Raw genomic sequence first — 20,743 nt, 5'->3', positions numbered from 1 at the left:
GGATGTCTCGTGCCGAAGATGCCCTCTCGGTGAGCGCATATTTCACCCCTCATCTTTTAAGAGGTTCAATACATACAAGCATTTGCCTAGCAAACCAGATTTTTTTTTTTTTTTCAAGGGAATTTTCCACGTCTCAGTAATTTCTCTCGTCGTATTCGAGTGCTGATTGCCGTGTTATAGTTTGTTAACGAAGCTTTCCCTCAAGTCTAAATATTTTAAGGCAGTTTTCCTAGCCTCTAAAGCCGCTCGAGTTGGCTCTTCTCCTTGAGCGGCCATTTTTCCTAGAAAGTATGCCTTCCAACTACTCCGCCCTTAAACTGGCTCTCACAACTACTACACGCAGAGACAAAGCAACAGCGCGCGCATTAGATCCCATAGATGAGATGAATATTTACAATTAGTATTAGGGTTATAATTATATTCGAGTGCTGATTGCCGTGCTATCGTTTGCTAACGAAGCTTTCCCTCAAGTCTAAATATTTTAAGGCAGTTTGTCGTGTGCGTATCATGGCTACGCACGCTTATATCGCATTCCGTTTCTCTACCACGGGTGCGCTTTAAAACCACGGCGCTGCAGTTTTTGCTTTTCTCTTCTTTCTTCTTCTCCGCCCTTAAACTGGCTCTCTCAACTACTACACGCAAAGACAAAGCAACAGCGCGCGCATTAGATCCCATAGATGAGATGAATATTTACAATTAGTATTAGGGTTATAATTATATTCGAGTGCTGATTGCCGTGCTATCGTTTGCTAACGAAGCTTTCCCTCAAGTCTAAATATTTTAAGGCAGTTTGTCGTGTGCGTATCATGGCTACGCACGCTTATATCGCATTCCGTTTCTCTACCACGGGTGCGCTTTAAAACCACGGCGCTGCAGTTTTTGCTTTTCTCTTCTTTCTTCTTCTCCGCCCTTAAACTGGCTCTCTCAACTACTACACGCAAAGACAAAGCAACAGCGCGCGCATTAGATCCCATAGATGAGATGAATATTTACAATTAGTATTAGGGTTATAATTATATTCGAGTGCTGATTGCCGTGCTATCGTTTGCTAACGAAGCTTTCCCTCAAGTCTAAATATTTTAAGGCAGTTTGTCGTGTGCGTATCATGGCTACGCACGCTTATATCGCATTCCGTTTCTCTACCACGGGTGCGCTTTAAAACCACGGCGCTGCAGTTTTTGCTTTTCTCTTCTTTCTTCTTCTCCGCCCTTAAACTGGCTCTCTTCACTGTACTACACGCAGAGACAAAGAAACAGCGCGCGCATGCGATCCCATAGATGAGATGAATATATATATATATATATATATATATATATAGAGAGAGAGAGAGAGAGAAAACTATCAGTCATAGCTCTCGTAGTATAGCCCTCTGGGCCGTTTCCTTTTTTTTTCGAAAGTAGTCCTATTAGGGTTATTATAATTACACGAAGGTATTTCGCCCTCATCAGCAGCAGTCCTTGGTATAGTTATTCTGGCGGCTAGCTTCCCACGCTATGCGTGCCGCCATCGCACCTGGTTAAGCTTTTCCTAGACGCTAGAGTTAGGCTTTGTCCGCGCAACCTTGAGCGATCGGAAAGCGCGTTTCCCCCTCTTGGCCGGCGGAGAAGGGAAGCTTCGTTCCGGCCGCGAAGCTCTCCACATCTCTGTAAGGTGCCTTGGGGATGTCTCGTGCCGAAGATGCCCTCTCGGTGAGCGCATATTTCACCCCTCATCTTTTAAGAGGTTCAATACATACAAGCATTTGCCTAGCAAACCAGATTTTTTTTTTTTTTTTCAAGGGAATTTTCCACGTCTCAGTAATTTCTCTCGTCGTATTCGAGTGCTGATTGCCGTGTTATAGTTTGTTAACGAAGCTTTCCCTCAAGTCTAAATATTTTAAGGCAGTTTTCCTAGCCTCTAAAGCCGCTCGAGTTGGCTCTTCTCCTTGAGCGGCCATTTTTCCTAGAAAGTATGCCTTCCAACTACTCCGCCCTTAAACTGGCTCTCACAACTACTACACGCAGAGACAAAGCAACAGCGCGCGCATTAGATCCCATAGATGAGATGAATATTTACAATTAGTATTAGGGTTATAATTATATTCGAGTGCTGATTGCCGTGCTATCGTTTGCTAACGAAGCTTTCCCTCAAGTCTAAATATTTTAAGGCAGTTTGTCGTGTGCGTATCATGGCTACGCACGCTTATATCGCATTCCGTTTCTCTACCACGGGTGCGCTTTAAAACCACGGCGCTGCAGTTTTTGCTTTTCTCTTCTTTCTTCTTCTCCGCCCTTAAACTGGCTCTCTCAACTACTACACGCAAAGACAAAGCAACAGCGCGCGCATTAGATCCCATAGATGAGATGAATATTTACAATTAGTATTAGGGTTATAATTATATTCGAGTGCTGATTGCCGTGCTATCGTTTGCTAACGAAGCTTTCCCTCAAGTCTAAATATTTTAAGGCAGTTTGTCGTGTGCGTATCATGGCTACGCACGCTTATATCGCATTCCGTTTCTCTACCACGGGTGCGCTTTAAAACCACGGCGCTGCAGTTTTTGCTTTTCTCTTCTTTCTTCTTCTCCGCCCTTAAACTGGCTCTCTCAACTACTACACGCAAAGACAAAGCAACAGCGCGCGCATTAGATCCCATAGATGAGATGAATATTTACAATTAGTATTAGGGTTATAATTATATTCGAGTGCTGATTGCCGTGCTATCGTTTGCTAACGAAGCTTTCCCTCAAGTCTAAATATTTTAAGGCAGTTTGTCGTGTGCGTATCATGGCTACGCACGCTTATATCGCATTCCGTTTCTCTACCACGGGTGCGCTTTAAAACCACGGCGCTGCAGTTTTTGCTTTTCTCTTCTTTCTTCTTCTCCGCCCTTAAACTGGCTCTCTTCACTGTACTACACGCAGAGACAAAGAAACAGCGCGCGCATGCGATCCCATAGATGAGATGAATATATATATATATATATATATATATATAGAGAGAGAGAGAGAGAGAGAAAACTATCAGTCATAGCTCTCGTAGTATAGCCCTCTGGGCCGTTTCCTTTTTTTTTCGAAAGTAGTCCTATTAGGGTTATTATAATTACACGAAGGTATTTCGCCCTCATCAGCAGCAGTCCTTGGTATAGTTATTCTGGCGGCTAGCTTCCCACGCTATGCGTGCCGCCATCGCACCTGGTTAAGCTTTTCCTAGACGCTAGAGTTAGGCTTTGTCCGCGCAACCTTGAGCGATCGGAAAGCGCGTTTCCCCCTCTTGGCCGGCGGAGAAGGGAAGCTTCGTTCCGGCCGCGAAGCTCTCCACATCTCTGTAAGGTGCCTTGGGGATGTCTCGTGCCGAAGATGCCCTCTCGGTGAGCGCATATTTCACCCCTCATCTTTTAAGAGGTTCAATACATACAAGCATTTGCCTAGCAAACCAGATTTTTTTTTTTTTTTTCAAGGGAATTTTCCACGTCTCAGTAATTTCTCTCGTCGTATTCGAGTGCTGATTGCCGTGTTATAGTTTGTTAACGAAGCTTTCCCTCAAGTCTAAATATTTTAAGGCAGTTTTCCTAGCCTCTAAAGCCGCTCGAGTTGGCTCGAGCGGCTTTAGCCACGTAAGTGTGAGGCTCGGAGCAGGAGCTGTGGCGCTTGAAAGTAGCCTGGGACCTGACGAACCAACCGACTGAGCTATCTTTCTGGGCAACATCGAAGGGTCACGAGTTCAAATCACCTGTTATGTTCCTTTTTTTTCTGCCCCTTTTTCTTTCTTTTTTTTTTTTTTCTTTTTTTCTTTCTTTTAATGTCTTTTCCTTTATTTTATCACTGTACGGGAACCCTCCTAAAAAAAAAAATATATATTTATTTATATAGATCTTCAAATATTTATGGCCTCACACTCACATGTGCAGGTCATAAATACCAGGTTCTCTAGCCGAGTGCCATCCATGCGGTATAACCGAGCTCAGATTGGTCCACCTTGACTGACCAAGTAGGGCACCACTGTAGGTTAAATGAGGCGTACAACTCCTGCGGGACCCGCCGTGGTTGCTCAGTGGTTATGGTGTTAGACTGCTGAGCACGAGGTCGCGGAATCGGACCCCGACCACGGCGGCCGCATTTCGATGGGGGCGAAATGCGAAAACACCCGTGTACTTAGAATTAGGTGCACGTTAAAGAACCCCAGGTGGTCGAAATTTTCGGAGTCCTCCACTACGGCGTGCATAATCAGAAAGTGGTTTTGTCACGTAAAACCCCATAAATTAATTTTTAATTTAACTCCTACGGGGACGGTAGAGTATCCGTCTCCAGTGCAAGAGGACCGTGATTCAAATCCCGGTGCCGCGCTATTCTCCACCGGAAAATACAAAAAAAAAAAAACGTGTGTTGAGAAAATTGCACAAACAGGCCTGGAGTGCGGCCTGATCCCGGTGACCAGAACCGGTAACGCACTCTCTCACCAGAGCAGGATTGGCCACCCTGGTGCAGTACTTGGCCACAACCTCCTATATGAATACAACAATCAAACCCCGGCCCTCAGTCCCCAGCAGCCGCGAAGCAACTGACCACGGCGGCGGTCAGATCTGTGACGCTGCAGAGGGTGCTAAGAATACCTGGCTCCGGACAGGCCGCCATTGGAATCTGAACCTGGCAACGTTTAACGTTAGAACGCTATCTAGTGAGGCGAGTCTAGCAGTGTTATTGGAGGAATTAGAGGGTAGTAAATGGGATATAATAGGGCTCAGTGAGGTTAGGAGGACAAAAGAAGCATATACAGTGCTAAAAAGCGGGCATGTACTGTGCTACCGGGGCCTAGCGGAGAGACGAGAACTAGGAGTCGGATTCCTGATTAATAAGGAAATAGCTGGTAACATACAGGAATTCTATAGCATTAACGAGAGGGTGGCATGTCTTGTTGTGAAACTTAATAAGAGGTACAAAATGAAGGTTGTTCAGGTCTACGCTCCTACATCTAGTCATGATGACCAGGAAGTCGAAAGCTTTTATGAAGACGTAGAATCGGCGATGGGTAAAGTCAAAACAAAATACACTATACTGATGGGCGACTTCAATGCCAGGGTAGGCAAGAAGCAGGCTGGAGACAAGTCAGTGGGGGAATATGGCATAGGCTCTAGGAATAGCAGAGGAGAATTATTAGTAGAGTTTGCAGAACAGAATAATATGCGTATAATGAATACCTTTTTCCGCAAGCGGGTTAGCCGAAAGTGGACGTGGAGGAGCCCGAATGGTGAGACTAGAAATGAAATCGACTTCATACTCTGCGCGAACCCTGGCATCATTCAAGATGTAGACGTGCTCGGCAAGGTACGCTGCAGTGACCACAGGATGGTAAGAACTCGAATTAGCCTAGACTTGAGGAGGGAACGAAAGAAACTGGTACACAAGAAGCCAATCAATGAGTTAGCGGTAAGAGGGAAACTAGAGGAATTCCGGATCAAACTACAGAACAGGTATTCGGCTTTAACTCAGGAAGAGGACCTTAGTGTTGAAGCAATGAACGACAATCTCATGGGCATCATTAAGGAGTGCGCAATAGAAGTCGGTGGTAACGCCGTTAGACAGGAAACCAGTAAGCTATCGCAGGAGACGAAAGATCTGATCAAGAAACGCCAATGTATGAAAGCCTCTAATCCTACAGCTAGAATAGAACTGGCAGAACTTTCTAAGTTAATCAACAAGCGTAAGACAGCGGACATCAGGAACTATAATATGGATAGAATTGAACAGGCTCTCAGGAACGGAGGAAGCCTAAAAACAGTGAAGAAGAAACTAGGAATAGGCAAGAATCAGATGTGTGCGTTAAGAGACAAAGCCGGCAATATCGTTACTAATATGGACGAGATAGTTCAAGTGGCTGAGGAGTTCTATAGAGATTTATACAGTACCAGTGGCACCCACGACGATAGTGGAAGAGAGAATAGCCTAGAGGAATTCGAAATCCCACAGGTAACGCCAGAAGAAGTAAAGAAAGCCTTAGGAGCTATGCAAAAGGGGAAGGCAGCTGGGGAGGATCAGGTAACAGCAGATTTGTTGAAGGATGGTGGTCAGATTGTTCTAGAGAAACTGGCCACCCTGTATACGCAATGCCTCATAACCTCGAGCGTACCGGAATCTTGGAAGAACGCTAACATAATCCTAATCCATAAGAAAGGGGACGCCAAAGACTTGAAAAATTATAGACCGATCAGCTTACTGTCCGTTGCCTACAAAGTATTTACTAAGGTAATCGCAAATAGAATCAGGAACACCTTAGACTTCTGTCAGCCAAAGGACCAGGCAGGATTCCGTAAAGGCTACTCAACAATAGACCATATTCACACTATCAATCAAGTGATAGAGAAATGTGCAGAATATAACCAACCCTTATATATAGCTTTCATTGATTACGAGAAAGCGTTTGATTCAGTCGAAACCTCAGCAGTCATGGAGGCATTACGGAATCAGGGTGTAGATGAGCCATATGTAAAAATACTGGAAGATATCTATAGCGGCTCCACAGCCACCGTAGTCCTCCACAAAGAAAGCAACAAAATCCCTATAAAGAAAGGCGTCAGACAGGGAGATACGATATCTCCAATGCTATTCACAGCATGTTTACAGGAGGTATTCAGAGGCCTGGAGTGGGAAGAATTGGGGATAAAAGTCGATGGAGAATACCTTAGCAACTTGCGATTCGCTGATGATATTGCCTTGCTTAGTAACTCAGGAGACCAATTGCAATGCATGCTCACTGACCTGGAGAGGCAAAGCAGAAGGGTGGGTCTGAAAATTAATCTGCAGAAAACTAAAGTACTGTTTAACAGTCTCGGAAGAGAACAGCAGTTTACGATAGGTAGCGAAACACTGGAAGTGGTAAGGGAATACATCTACTTAGGGCAGGTAGTGACCACGGATCCGGATCATGAGACTGAAATAACCAGAAGAATAAGAATGGGTTGGGGTGCGTTTGGCAGGCATTCTCAAATCATGAACAGTAGGTTGCCACTATCCCTCAAAAGGAAAGTGTACAACAGCTGTGTGTTACCAGTACTCACATATGGGGCAGAAACCTGGAGGCTTACGAAAAGGGTTCTGCTGAAATTGAGAACGACGCAACGAGCTATGGAAAGAAGAATGATGGGTGTAACGTTAAGGGATAAGAAAAGAGCAGATTGGGTGAGGCAACAAACGCGGGTAAACGACATCTTAGTTGAAATCAAGAAAAAGAAATGGGCATGGGCCGGACATGTAATGAGGAGGGAAGATAACCGATGGTCACTAAGAGCTACGGACTGGATTCCAAGAGAAGGGAAGCGTAGCAGGGGGCGGCAGAGAGTTAGGTGGGCAGATGACATTAAGACGTTTGCAGGGACAACATGGCCACAATTAGTACATGACCGGGGTAGTTGGAGAAGTATGGGAGAGGCCTTTGCCCTGCAGTGGGCGTAACTAGGCTGATGATGATGATGATGATGATAATGTAAACTTGTCATTTCTAAAAGCAATTTCCACGTCCGCCTAAACGTTCTTCTAAACGGATGTCCATTGCACTCATGATCTGCTTGACAGACATATTACCAATTTTTTTCTGAGATTGGTCTGTAGTGTACATGAGCTATTGCAGTACCTTGACAGGCCTGCCATATTTTGACATACTTTGACATGCGCTCATACATCATCGTTTAATGTCGCATACCGCCGTAATCGCTTTGTTGGCTCGGTATTTTGTTTTCTTGTTCATTACAACCATCTGAATGCTTTTCACGCACATACATATCCAGCTCCAAGTATGCGTAGGTTTAGAGGACCACCTATTTAACAAACAATATATATTCCTTGCCTCTAAAGCCGCTCGAGTTCGCTCTTCTCCTTGAGCGGCCATTTTTCCTAGAAAGTATGCCTTCCAACTACTATCGCGGACAACATGAGTCTCTTTCCACGTAAGTGTGAGGCTCGGAGCAGGAGCTGTGGCGCTTGAAAGTAGCCTGGGGCCTGACGAACCAACCGACTGAGCTATCTTTCCGGGCAACATCGAAGGGTCACGAGTTCAAATCACCTGTTATGTTCCTTTTCTTTTTTTGCCCCTTTTTCTTTCTTTTTTTTTCTTTCTTTTAATGTATTTTCCTTTATTTTATCACTGTACGGGAACCCTCCTAAAAAAAAAAAAAGATATATATCTTCAAATATGTATGGCCTCACACTCACATGTGCAGGTCATAAATACCAGGTTCTCTAGCCGAGTGCCATCCGTGCGGTATAACCGAGCTCAGATTGGTCCACCTTGACTGACCAAGTAGGGCACCACTGTAGGTTAAATGAGGCGTACAACTCCTGCGGGACCCGCCGTGGTTGCTCAGTGGTTATGGTGTTAGACTGCTGAGCACGAGGTCGCGGGATCGGACCCCGACCACGGCGGCCGCATTTCGATGGGGGCGAAATGCGAAAACACCCGTGTACTTAGAATTAGGTGCACGTTAAAGAACCCCAGGTGGTCGAAATTTTCGGAGTCCTCCACTACGGCGTGCATAATCAGAAAGTGGTTTTGTCACGTAAAACCCCATAAATTAATTTTTAATTTAACTCCTACGGGGACGGTAGAGTATCCGTCTCCAGTGCAAGAGGACCGTGATTCAAATCCCGGTGCCGCGCTATTCTCCACCGGAAAATACAAAAAAAAAACCGTGTGTTGAGAAAATTGCACAAACAGGCCTGGAGTGCGGCCTGATCCCGGTGACCAGAACCGGTAACGCACTCTCTCACCAGAGCAGGATTGGCCACCCTGGTGCAGTACTTGGCCACAACCTCCTATATGAATACAACAATCGAACCCCGGCCCTCAGTCCCCAGCAGCCGCGAAGCAACTGACCACGGCGGCGGTCAGATCTGTGACGCTGCAGAGGGTGCTAAGAATACCTGGCTCCGGACAGGCCGCCATTGGAATCTGAACCTGGCAACGTTTAACGTTAGAACGCTATCTAGTGAGGCGAGTCTAGCAGTGTTATTGGAGGAATTAGATGGTAGTAAATGGGATATAATAGGGCTCAGTGAGGTTAGGAGGACAAAAGAAGCATATACAGTGCTAAAAAGCGGGCATGTACTGTGTTACCGGGGCTTAGCGGAGAGACGAGAACTAGGAGTCGGATTCCTGATTAATAAGGAAATAGCTGGTAACATACAGGAATTCTATAGCATTAACGAGAGGGTGGCAGGTCTTGTTGTGAAACTTAATAAGAGGTACAAAATGAAGGTTGTACAGGTCTACGCTCCTACATCTAGTCATGATGACCAGGAAGTCGAAAGCTTTTATGAAGACGTAGAATCGGCGATGGGTAAAGTCAAAACAAAATACACTATACTGATGGGCGACTTCAATGCCAGGGTAGGCAAGAAGCAGGCTGGAGACAAGTCAGTGGGGGAATATGGCATAGGCTCTAGGAATAGCAGAGGAGAATTATTAGTAGAGTTTGCAGAACAGAATAATATGCGTATAATGAATACCTTTTTCCGCAAGCGGGTTAGCCGAAAGTGGACGTGGAGGAGCCCGAATGGTGAGACTAGAAATGAAATCGACTTCATACTCTGCGCGAACCCTGGCATCATTCAAGATGTAGACGTGCTCGGCAAGGTACGCTGCAGTGACCACAGGATGGTAAGAACTCGAATTAGCCTAGACTTGAGGAGGGAACGAAAGAAACTGGTACACAAGAAGCCAATCAATGAGTTAGCGGTAAGAGGGAAACTAGAGGAATTCCGGATCAAACTACAGAACAGGTATTCGGCTTTAACTCAGGAAGAGGACCTTAGTGTTGAAGCAATGAACGACAATCTCATGGGCATCATTAAGGAGTGCGCAATAGAAGTCGGTGGTAACGCCGTTAGACAGGAAACCAGTAAGCTATCGCAGGAGACGAAAGATCTGATCAAGAAACGCCAATGTATGAAAGCCTCTAATCCTACAACTAGAATAGAACTGGCAGAACTTTCTAAGTTAATCAACAAGCGTAAGACAGCGGACATCGGGAACTATAATATGGATAGAATTGAACAGGCTCTCAGGAACGGAGGAAGCCTAAAAACAGTGAAGAAGAAACTAGGAGTAGGCAAGAATCAGATGTGTGCGTTAAGAGACAAAGCCGGCAATATCGTTACTAATATGGACGAGATAGTTCAAGTGGCTGAGGAGTTCTATAGAGATTTATACAGTACCAGTGGCACCCACGACGATAGTGGAAGAGAGAATAGCCTAGAGGAATTCGAAATCCCACAGGTAACGCCAGAAGAAGTAAAGAAAGCCTTAGGAGCTATGCAAAGGGGGAAGGCAGCTGGGGAGGATCAGGTAACAGCAGATTTGTTGAAGGATGGTAGTCAGATTGTTCTAGAGAAACTGGCCACCCTGTATACGCAATGCCTCATAACCTCGAGCGTACCGGAATCTTGGAAGAACGCTAACATAATCCTAATCCATAAGAAAGGGGACGCCAAAGACTTGAAAAATTATAGACCGATCAGCTTACTGTCCGTTGCCTACAAAGTATTTACTAAGGTAATCGCAAATAGAATCAGGAACACCTTAGACTTCTGTCAACCAAAGGACCAGGCAGGATTCCGTAAAGGCTACTCAACAATAGACCATATTCACACTATCAATCAAGTGATAGAGAAATGTGCAGAATATAACCAACCCTTATATATAGCTTTCATTGATTACGAGAAAGCGTTTGATTCAGTCGAAACCTCAGCAGTCATGGAGGCATTACGGAATCAGGGTGTAGATGAGCCATATGTAAAAATACTGGAAGATATCTATAGCGGCTGCACAGCCACCGTAGTCCTCCACAAAGAAAGCAACAAAATCCCTATAAAGAAAGGCGTCAGACAGGGAGATACGATATCTCCAATGCTATTCACAGCATGTTTACAGGAGGTATTCAGAGGCCTGGAGTGGGAAGAATTGGGGATAAAAGTTGATGGAGAATACCTTAGCAACTTGCGATTCGCTGATGATATTGCCTTGCTTAGTAACTCAGGAGACCAATTGCAATGCATGCTCACTGACCTGGAGAGGCAAAGCAGAAGGGTGGGTCTGAAAATTAATCTGCAGAAAACTAAAGTACTGTTTAACAGTCTCGGAAGAGAACAGCAGTTTACGATAGGTAGCGAAACACTGGAAGTGGTAAGGGAATACATCTACTTAGGGCAGGTAGTGACCACGGATCCGGATCATGAGACTGAAATAACCAGAAGAATAAGAATGGGTTGGGGTGCGTTTGGCAGGCATTCTCAAATCATGAACAGTAGGTTGCCAGTATCCCTCAAAAGGAAAGTGTACAACAGCTGTGTGTTACCAGTACTCACATATGGGGTAGAAACCTGGAGGCTTACGAAAAGGGTTCTGCTGAAATTGAGAACGACGCAACGAGCTATGGAAAGAAGAATGATGGGTGTAACGTTAAGGGATAAGAAAAGAGCAGATTGGGTGAGGCAACAAACGCGGGTAAACGACATCTTAGTTGAAATCAAGAAAAAGAAATGGGCATGGGCCGGACATGTAATGAGGAGGGAAGATAACCGATGGTCACTAAGAGCTACGGACTGGATTCCAAAAGAAGGGAAGCGTAGCAGGGGGCGGCAGAAAGTTAGGTGGGCAGATGACATTAAGACGTTTGCAGGGACAACATGGCCACAATTAGTACATGACCGGGGTAGTTGGAGAAGTATGGGAGAGGCCTTTGCCCTGCAGTGGGCGTAACTAGGCTGATGATGATGATGATGATGATGATATATTCAAATGCGGTGTTAGTCCGAGACATTTCTCTTCGAAGAGCCACCCAAGTGCAATAACGAGTTGGCTATCGGGATGACACTTGAGGAACGTCTTCAATTCTTCACGTAAACGGTTACTTCTGAGTCAGAGATTGTAAAAAACACAAAAATCTTGCCCCAGAAATATTAAATTTGCGAACTGTCAAGTAAAGTTATCAATAACATATATTAAAACAAAAAAGCCCATCAAAAATCCAGGAGTGATCAGACGACCATACCAGTGCTGCCCCCCCCTCCATACATAAATTGTTCGCGCTTATTCAGGTGTGTTGCAATCCAAGAATAAAACCGCGCGTAATGGCCACGTTTTCTTGGCTTTATAATTACTTTTTTCTGCAGGACCTTATAGAATGGTTTACTAAGTTTTAAAGCATGAAAATCAATTTTAGCATTATTGCCACAAATGAATGAGCAAACCAACTCAAGTTCATCATTAAAACAAGCTGGGTACATGTAGAAAACGATTTTCTGATGCCATGCCGCAAACTCCTTCTAGGCAAGGTCTGCTGAAGGAATTCAGTATTGCAATTCAAAATTTATATGCTTAGTCTGTTTATTATATGTAAATTTGAAATAAATTGGCGTGTTTCTTCCTCATGACGTCGCATTGTTACTTTTGAATTTTACCACGACTCGGCGGCCCTTAAGCTGCAAGCCAAATTTGCAGATGAAAGTGAAGCACGAACTGTAAATACTGGAAACAGTGCAAGATACCTAGCGTACCCCCGTAGAAAGGCATTCAGTCTCTTATAATTAAGAACGAAAAGGTTCTTTAGTTGAAGCGTATGTATCATACAGACAACGCTATGAAAGTTTATAGATCTCCCATCCCAAGCACTACACTCTACAGTGGCTAACCTGCAGGAATGGCAGCGGAAAATAGACTAATAACACGATGTACACATCAATATCTGTTTGATCTGTGATTATGGTTCCATAAGTTAAAACTTCCTAAACATGCCTTCGTTTTTCGCTGAGATAGCCCCCTGAACTTGGTCTGGGATGTTTTGGTGAAGTTGGGTGGCATTACTCTAAAGTAAAGTGCTTTGACCGACGAAGGTCGCGCGCAAGGCTGCTTTGTTGTTCGCCTATTACTAGAGGCCATGCCTATTTGAGTTTAAATACAGCGATTTTGCACTTGAGATGAACAGTATCCGGGTTCATACAAGGCATATGGTTGCGGAGTTTCCTTTCCTGAGAAGATGAATAATTCCCGAGAGCACAACAGCGCAAGTTCTTAAGGTGGTTTCAAAAAGAAAATATACTAATGCCACAAATGTCGCCTGTACAGGGCTCCTGGTAATCAATTATGGAATCTTCATGGACACGCGAATGATATGTAGGACAATTTACCAGGATGTTCGGTATGTGGGCATTGTACGGCCCAATAGAAAAGAAAACAGAATTTAGCGAATCAAGATTCGAACATTAGCACAAACCGAATAATAAATAAAGGGGGAAAGAATAAACAATATAGCTTGGACAAAAATAGAGCAGCCTTAACCTACTTTAATCTTACAGAGCAACCTTTAGTGTTTGAATATGTTCAGATGGCGATATAATAATATAAATATAATTTGCATCGACGCTTGTTTACTGTGCAGATTGTTTCCTTACAGTGGAGCCTCGGTAATACAATCGTGAAATAAAATCGCTTTACTATTCCCGCGCCGATGCATGTGTGCTTGTAAACTAAATAATTGTGCGACACATATGGCGGTTTGTACGTCACATACAACACGTCTTTGACCCCGATATGCGCTGTAGAGGAAAAAGCGAGGCTTCGGCGCACCACCTGCCTTTTCGTCGCGCATTTGCCAATGAGCTCTGTATAAATAATAGGGGATTATTAGAGTTCACAAGGCTCTGTGGTATAAGGCTCTGTGGTATTGCTCGCTTGATACGCCTCATCTCGCGAAAGGTTGAAAACGTAATCTTCCTGATTCTGGTAAATACGACACTCAAGCATTTCACGTGTCAACAGGAGGCCAAACTTTCGTTCCCCGATCTCCGTGCCTTTCCGAAGGCGGCACACCAGGGTTCACTGGTACACAAGAGAGTTTTCTTAATTCAGAGAAAATGTTTTTGAAAAAGAACTCATGTAATAAAGCTGGTTTGGTTAGGAAAGGTGTTATGAAATAAAAACAACGCTCGCTTCATATCAACACAAGATGGCCAAATGGTTGTTAGAAATCCCGAAAAGAGTTCTCCCCTCTGCATAGCAAAAAAGCAAGATCTACTCGAGCTATCACGAACACCACACTCAATCTAGAAACTGGCGAGTATTGAATATAAAGAAGTAGGTGTCCGCATGGGAAGGCTGGACTTATCAATTTTAGTTAATTCACTATATATAAGGAGACAGCAAAATCTTAGCGACATGCTGCAAGTTTTACTGAACCACCTTTCTTTGTCGTAAATTCGACTTTAGAATTAGACGAACATATTCGTTCTAACTTGCTTTCTCCTTTGATTGCAATTGTTCAATACATTTCATTTAGAGAAGGCGGAAAAAGGTTGTGGTGGAAGGAGGGTAAGGTGTTTTCAAAATCTGTCGAAATTTTCAATCACCCCCTACTTATGAAAGTTCTTTCGTTCAAAGAACTTAAGGGTACTTGATATCCATTGGTCCACCGTAGCACACACGCACCGCAAAAGCATTACCACTGCATCACGGTTCCGAGCACCGCACACTCGGTACGTATGAGTACACATAAAAATTACCACAGCACTACAGTGCCGAGCACCGCACACTCGGTATGTATGGGTACACAGAAGAATTACTGCAACACTGAAGTTTCGAGCACCGCACACTCGGCATGATGACAACATTGACGAGTCACAACACCACGATATAAGGTGAAAACAAAAATCCACAAAACTAACATGGCAGCAAATATTGCTCGACATTAAAGCTACACCGGTTTGAAGTTCATGCTTTTGAAACACCATGTTTAAAACCCCATGAGAGAGCGGTGCCGATAGATTCCCGTCGGCCGCCGATTCTTTTCCTTCAAACGGTAGGCATGATCATTTTCGGTGTCATCAGTCTGACAAGCAGCTGACACTTTCGTTAATGGCGGTGAAATAAGGGGTCGTTCCTCATACTTCTTCAGTAAATTTATGTGGAACAGTGTCGCCCTTGTGCCGAGGTCAATAACGTAATCGACGTCATTTCTCCTCTCAAGTACAGTGAATGGCCCTTTCCACGTAAGAATCAATTTGTTGTTGTCCGAAGGTAGCAGTAGCAAAACCTTGTCTCCAACAGCTAAATGACGTGGTCTGGCCTTCCGGTCGTAGTGTTTCTTCTGTAAAAGTTTTGCTTTTTGAAGCTCCTTCTTGGCCAAACGACAAGTGACGTCAAGACGCTTCAGTAGCTCAACTACATACCCGTATGAAGTTTTTGCGTCATCATCAATATGATCACCTGTCCATAATTCTTTCAATATCGCCATGGGTCCTCTGACATAACGGCCATACAACACGTCGAAGGGTGAAAAACCCAGGCTTGACTGAGGGACTTCGCGATAAGCAAAAAGCAAGGGTGCCAAGTACCGGTCCCATTTTTTCGGGCTCTCTTGACACATTCGTCTTATCATTTGTTTAAGGGTGCCGTTGAACCTCTCCACAAGGCCATTTGCCATCGGATGATATGGAGTTGTTGATATGGAGTAGCTCCTTCATCAGGCGTGACGAGAATGATGTGCCTCTGTCACTGATTATCTCCTGTGGGACTCCCACACGAGAGAACATCTCCAGAAGTGCCTCAGCTATTTTTTCTGTTTCAATGCTAGGCAGTGCCACAGCGTCAGGATACCGCGTTGCCATATCGACCATTGTCAGAACGTACTTATTCCCTTTCTCTGACATGGGAGTTAATGGTCCCACAATGTCAATGGCAACTCTCTTAAACGGGGTATCAATGACGGGAGTATTTCCCAATGGTACTCGACCTATTAAATGTTTGGGAAAAGTCCCCTGGCACGTATCGCACGATTTAACAAATCGCGTGATGTCTGATTGGAATCCAGGCCAGTAGAACTCTTCGCTCACACGATCTGTGGTTCGCTTTATTCCTTGATGTCCGGCAAGGATCCCTTCGTGAGCCGTTTTCATCCCAAAATGACGAAGGCTTCTGGGCACGACAAGCTGTTCCATTTGTTTCTTTGACCGCATTGTGTACTTTCGGTAAAGAATTCCCTCCTTTACAAAGAATTGGACGTCGGCGAACCTCGTCTTCATCTCTTTGTCCACTGCTTCAAAGCATTTACGTAGACTGCTGTCCTCTCTTTGCCTGCTTTTCAAGTCGATTGGGCTGATGTCTAGGGGGTTTATAGCTGGTACTGGTAACGAATGCGAACCTGATCTTGTCTGTTTGGTTGTCGCTGCCACTTCCGACTTGTCCTTGGTTTCTCTAGCAGCCGATGATAAAGTGTCAGCAGAGATGGATTCAGTTGTAGAACAATTTCCACCTTCTGCTCTAAATGATTCATCCGCAGCGCTCGGTGTATAAAGATGTCTTCTCCATTCATTGTCAGGATTGGAGGCATTTCGTACACCTTTCAAATTTCCCAGGACAATATCATATAAAGGATTGTCCATGCATAAAACCCTAGTCTTGCCTGTGAAGAACGGTGACGCGATCTCCACGGTTGCTTCAGGTAGCTTCAACAATTTTCTATCCAGAGGACAGACCGAGGAAATTTTTCCTGTCAGCTTGCTGTCTGGTACGAGGGACCTTTTGACAATAATAGAGTCGCATCCCTTATCTTGCAAGACAGTAGCGGGATGTCCTTCAAGCACACCTTCGGCAGTAGGCATAGACTTTTCATCTCGTTTATGCGTCTGCGTCCTCCCGCGTTCCGACCTTCCGGGAACTCGACGCAAGGTCTGCTTCTCTTCGGTTACTGCTTTGGACATGTCTACTTGCTGCATCGAGCACGAAGCCTTCTCGGTACTGTTCGGTTTTTTGGGGCAGTCACCTGTCTTATGCCCAGTGCGGCGGCACTTTCCGCAGACAGATGTATTTGTATTTGGACCCTTCGTATTGGTCCAGCAATCAGCAGCTCTGTGACCGCGTTTACCACAAAGAAAGCAGCGTGGTCTTTCCTTCTCTTCTTGTCGCTCAGGAGTTCGAGCTTGAGCTGGTGGCTTGCAAGGTTCTCCCTCGTTTTTACCTTTGCCAAGGTTGACTAACCCTTGCGCCTCCAGGTAGTGATCAGTAGCTTCCGCTAGCTTGTCAAGCCCCTGACAATTCCTTTCTCTCAAAAAGACTGCCAGTTTCTCATGGCAAGTCATCAGGAACTGTTCTGAGACAATCTTGTCCCGCAGAGCATCATATGTCCGATCCGTATTGGCCATTTGTTGCCAGTGATCAAAATACCCCAATAGACGACCGGCAAACTGTCTACCAGTTTCGGAATTATCGGGTTTCGCCGACCGAAACTTCCTTCGGTAGCCTTCCTCCGTGAACCTGAAGCGTTGCAAAAGCGTCTGTTTTAGTCTCGCATAGTCCATGGCATGATCCGGTGCCATTCTGCCGACAACACTTAGAGCTACGCCTGTCAAACAGAGGCTTAGCGATAGGGCCCATTTGTCTTGTGGCCAGCCCTGGCTCGTTGCGACGCGCTCAAATCGTTGAATGTATGCATCCAACTCATCGCGTTCTTCATTAAATGCTGGGATTAGCTTGTGCGGACTTTGGTAGCTCTCGGTAGTACCTGCGTGCACACTCTCTGTAAGCTGCCCAGCAGTCATGCTACCCGCTGTCGCATCTAACTCCCTCAACTTTAACTTGAGCTCGAGCACTTCCCTTTCTGCCTTTAATCTAGCTAGCGCTTCGGCATCAGCTTCTTTCGCTGCATTGCGTTCAGCCAGACGTGCTTCACGCGCTTCCCTTTCGCGTGCGCGTCTACCCATTGTTTCAGTGCCTGGCCAGTCAACCCCAGTTCTTTTCCAATTGCCGTAAGCTTGTCTGTCTCCATCCTCACCCGTCAGACACGCATATGCAATGTGCTGCCCTTCTCTATAGCGTGAGAGCAGTCCTGTCGTGGACGCCAGATATGTGATGTTGTTAAGACCGTCACGTTGCAAAGCGTGTGACGGGAGGAAGATGGAGGAGACGGTGCATGATGAGCAAACACACAATTATATTTGACGGCACGTAAACACGAAGAATATCTTACTAGACCCACACATACAAGGTTGTTCGTAAATGGAAAAAATGTAGTCTCACGAGGTTGCGGTTAAGTCCGGAGTGTGGTGAGGCGTAGAGTTCTTGAAGTGGAACACCCGCTCGTCGAGTGATGACCGGCGTGGTAGAGCAGACGCAGCAGCACGGGGCAGGAAAAGGTGGACGGCCCACAGCTCCGTAGACGAGAACAGGCCACTCGGTCGCCCGGTCACCCGAACCTCGCGCGTAGAAGCGGGTTCCAAGATGCCGGCAGGCCCGCCTGAGGCCTCGTGCAAGGCAACGACCCGAGGCGCTCCTCGTCTTGACGACGGTCGCTCGCTCTCCCGAACCTCGCGCGCAGATGCGGGTTCGAGGCTGCAGCAGGCCGTTCCGGGGTCTCGTGCCGTGCAACGACCCGAGGCGTTCCCTGTCCCGAAGACGGACGCTCGGTCAGGTGAACCTCACCGGTAGATGTGGGTTCCGTAAGCCCGGCGGCCCTAGTCGTGCCGGCGTTCCAACGATCTCCGTTGCGCGAGCCCCTTTCTCATGCGCTGCACGAGCCTCTCTCGTCTTTCTTTTCCTCTTGTTGAGGCCGGCCGCAATGTCGTCTGCTCTTGCGCTTGGTACTTTTTGAATACTTCTTCACCACATCTTAGTAACAATACGTACGTTATCCTATGCTGCCACTTCACATCTTTATTTCATCTCCATCCAAAGAAGGTGCACCTGATTTTCCAACTCTGTCAACGAGAAAACTTTGCCAACAAAATTCGAGAGTTTGCGTAAGTAGAAATGTTCGGTGATAATGTAACAAGTGCATGCACAGACGATATCATCACTGGGCCACGTCACTGTAAATACGATTTGCTTCGTAAATATTCGAAGCTTCTGGCCAATGACTTGTCGGTTTTGCTGTGCAAGGACAGACCAATAAATTAATTGAACGAAACACGCCTTATAAGATGATATTACACAGCCGTAAAGTAGAAAATATAAATTGTTACATACTTAAAATCCTTTAGCAATTAATGATAATTTTCGAAGATTACGAATTGCTTCCTCTTCAGTCTAAGGACATTTACGTGAAAAATAAGAAGATTCTTGGGCTTTACATGTGGACGCGCGATGCCCGTTGCTGGTTGCGTTCCTTGTTTTCGAGAGTCACGAGGAATGTATTTCTCGAGAACCCAATAGTGACTGATGGGCCAATCAAACCACGGGATCGCGAACCAAGCGAGCGTCGCTAGAGAACAGAATAGTGATCATCAAGCTTTGGTGGTTTCAGTCGAATTCCTGGATTCATGAACTTCGGACTCTCTTTGACTCACCGAGCCCCAAACCCCGCCAGACTCATCCTCAGCAGGCTAGACAATGAAACTTGCATAGAACGGAGCGCGGATGGTGGCGGTAAAGCATTAAGCATGCACTTTTCTTTGTCATTGTGTTTTTAGGCTTCTTGGACAAACAGCAAATAGTGCTTTGCTCTTTCAACCCCATATTATTAGCGAAATTAAGAACTAGCGATGAAAATTACGTGGGCGTACATTGGTTTAGGGGCTTTGATTGAACGCCTAATGTGTTGTAGTTTATCAAGCAGGGAGACGCTAAATGTCATCTGGGTGTGCATCATATGGGGTGGTTAGGGTGACACGTGCAGGCTTTATTCAAAAGCCAGTTCTTGAAAAAGTGGGTTCACAACGAAGGGAGATAAACCGTTACCTAAAGCAACGGTGGAAAGACGAGATTACGAAACTGGTGCTGACGTCCAACTAAGGTGTGGTAAAAATCATCAAATTTGAACACAAGCGCATAACCAATATCTGATAAAACGTAATCTTGATGAAACAAGTAGATCATAAAACAGATGAAGTGGCCGAAACAACCACATGAGAACCCTTCTCCAATGTAGAAATGTTCGCTGGGTTGCAACACTAACGCTTCAGAAATTTGCGTGAACATGAAGAAAAACATCCACAAGCGCTGACCAACAAGCTTATAGAAGGTGCATGATCAAAACACAAAAGGCAATAGCAAACCATTGACACAACATTCTAAAAGAGTAACCAGACTATTTCTCGCTGCTTTTCCTTTGGACACAATGTAAATTTATAACCGGCTTTTGCATCTCATATGATGCATTGTGGGTCAGCGCATGTGCATTTCTTGCTAGTATTTTTGAGGCGGTTGTTCAGCGGAATCAGGATTGTTTCTACAGCGCAGCGTTTTGTCGCCGTTCCTGTGGCGAGCGTAGGCGTTGTCCCTCGTCACCGAGGGAACAAAGAGAGTGCAGCAAGTTCCCGCGAAATGAGCCAGCGTTGTTACCAGCCTCCATTTCAACCGCAAAAGCCAAACAATGATGCTCGGGACGCATGCAAGAGTCCCTCATCGTCATTCCGGTGTCGCCAGTCCCGTTCGCCACCAGCTCTTCGCCCACAGTCACCGATGCAGCCCCGAGGCCCGATTCCGGAAAACTATAGGCGATGCAGTTCCCGGGGTTTACGGTGCATTAGACTTAAAAAAGTTGTAACAGCACAAACACATGCAACCACAAAGTAACAAGGACGAGACACAAGCGCATTAATAAACACAATAACAAACACAATAGACACAATATTAAACAGACAATCAGACATGGCGGAATCTCCTAAGGTTCAACTGTTCGACTCAAATAGTTACCAGAGGCATGTCTTTACATCTTGCCTGTCGACGATCCCAAGATATCGGCTCTCGACGCCGAAATTCAATCGCTCTCTCCAGTACCCTCTGATTCA

General features: G+C 45.4%; 1 long non-coding RNA gene across 3 annotated transcripts in view; it reads right to left on the bottom strand.

Annotated features, from left to right (window-relative positions):
• LOC129382757 (uncharacterized) overlaps nt 1–20,743 on the bottom strand; it is a 29,871-nt gene extending 9,128 nt beyond the window's left edge. For 2 of the 3 annotated variants that reach the window (XR_008610813.1, XR_008610814.1), the window contains exon 1: nt 20,649–20,743. This is a non-coding gene — a long non-coding RNA (uncharacterized lncRNA). Of the gene's footprint in view, nt 1–18,035; nt 18,476–20,648 lie in introns of those variants that run through there. The other variant, XR_008610815.2, reaches the window with a different exon arrangement.

This window comes from Dermacentor andersoni, chromosome 6 (genome assembly GCF_023375885.2).
Source record: "Dermacentor andersoni chromosome 6, qqDerAnde1_hic_scaffold, whole genome shotgun sequence".
Lineage (NCBI taxonomy): Eukaryota > Metazoa > Arthropoda > Arachnida > Ixodida > Ixodidae > Dermacentor > Dermacentor andersoni.
This window is presented reverse-complemented; position numbering and strand designations above follow the sequence as displayed.